The sequence below is a fragment of the Eurytemora carolleeae genome, unplaced genomic scaffold (genome assembly GCF_000591075.1).
Source record: "Eurytemora carolleeae unplaced genomic scaffold, Eaff_2.0 scaffold1077, whole genome shotgun sequence".
In the NCBI taxonomy this organism is placed as follows: domain Eukaryota; kingdom Metazoa; phylum Arthropoda; class Copepoda; order Calanoida; family Temoridae; genus Eurytemora; species Eurytemora carolleeae.
The window spans coordinates 56,632-58,644 of NW_019396992.1; the positions used below are offsets into that span (position 1 = coordinate 56,632).

Sequence of the window (2,013 nt, forward strand, 5' to 3'; positions counted from 1 at the left end):
TTTTCTTTTCATCTAAATATTCGACGAGTCGGTTTAACTTACAGTTTATTATTTACAAAGATACAAAAACTAAAAAGATGATACTATACGAATCAAATATTATGAATTGAAGTAGTTTCAGAGTGGTGGGAATCTTCAAGGGAACCTCTGTTTAAGGGAGCTGATGATCAACTAACTCTTTTCCCTTCCTTTCGCTCCACCCTGGGCTCTCATTTAACCCTAGTTCCCCGGGAGCTAGGCGGCTAGTTCCCCGGGAGCTAGGCGGCTAGCCCCCCAGCCCCCGTGCCTCTGGAATAACGGAACTTTCAGCTTGGCTTGGGTTATTTATAGAATTCACATGCAAACTCAAATAAATCCGTTAGGATTCAAAATAGGATTCAAAAGTCCAACCGAAGGGTATAAAGGGGGGGGGGGTTATGCCCCTAGCCAGCTATGATCTCAGCGATCTACAACGATCCTTGAATCGCTGATCGTAAAAGATCAACAAAATCACCCATTGCTACAGTACCCTTAAAATCCTTGTCTGGTCAGTTATGAATAAATTAGATATCGATATTAATCAATTTGAAAACTGAGTATTTTCTATTACGGGTTCTCTTCTAATGGGACTAGTGATTTCTACTGAGGAAAACATATATATAGGAATTAAAACTTTTTACAACCTAGAAAACCGACAATATCTTCCTTATCATTGATAATATAAAGGTTTCAATGATCCATCAATTCTAAACGTATTATTTTTGGAAATTAAAATTATTTATGAAAAATGTCCGTTTAAATGAGACTAACAAAAAAAAGACACATTTTTGTGACTTAAAACAAGATTTTACGTATTAATTAACGAAAGGATGATATATACAAAAAATAATGTAAGAATTGTTTGATAATTTAATACATACAAATATGAAATGATACTGTTTCCAAAATATTTATTGCTTTCCTTATCTTTTTAATAACATTAAAAATTTAATTTCGCGAAAAAAAATTCCGCGAAAAAATACTTGTGGAATTCTCTGCTCTGAGAGCTTAGCATTATATAAATATTTAATGAAAAATTCGCAAATTGTTTTCTCACGAAAGTTTGCATTTGTTGTCTCATGAAATTTTTTCGAAAAACAGATCAAAGCGAAAATTCGCGATCGACTTAACTTGAGTTGGTCTCACTTGTCCTCCTATTCCACAGCTGAATGAATATTACTGTAAAATTATTACGTAAGGCTGAATAGCTAATATCTACCCTGGACCTGGGGTCTCACAATTAAGATATCCGTCAATCTTTTTCATACGAAATGGAAAAAATATTTTATTTTTAATTTTTATAGAAAAGTTGTTTCGATATTGAACGAAAATGTTCGCGAAAATTAACAAAATTTTCGTGAAAATGAGGTAGAACATTTCTTCAAAATACATCGAATATTTAGTAGAAACCCCCACTCTAAATTAAAAAGTCGTAATTAAGCGATAAATGATCGCCTAATCGGGTGAAAAAGTAGGATGGCGCCCTATTAGGCGACATAAAATCGCTTAACATAACTCGCTTGTTTAAAAAAAATCGCTTTGTTTCTTTAAAAAAATCGCTTAAATTGCAGAAGAAGTTGGTGACTGACAAATAAGCGACACAAAATCGTTTATTTTCAACAAAAAAGTCGCTTATTTTTTTTACACAAAAGACGCTTATTTTTAACGAAATTGCCTATTTTCAAAAAAATCGTTTTAATTTAACCAAAAAATCTCTTAAATTCAACAAAGAACTCGCTTATTTTCAACAAAAAATTGTTTATATTCAACAAAAAAAATCAGTTATTTAGACAAAATGTTTAATTTTTTTCGTGTACACTTTACAGAATATAAAGAATTGTACCGTAATTTGTTTAATTTTTCAACCTGTTTAGTTTAAAAGTTATTGAAAAATTTGAAAGTTTATAATATAGTCAACACTAAAATCGTTTACATTAAGAATCCCTATCTCTGCTGGGGTACTTGAAACCAGGATATGCAGGGGGGGGGGGGGGT

General features: G+C 32.2%; 1 protein-coding gene across 1 annotated transcript in view; it reads left to right on the plus strand.

Annotated features, from left to right (window-relative positions):
• Window positions 1–2,013, plus strand: part of LOC111710871 (kelch-like protein 12) — an 8,127-nt gene that overhangs the window by 492 nt on the left and 5,622 nt on the right. The gene's annotated exons all lie outside the window — the stretch shown is intronic.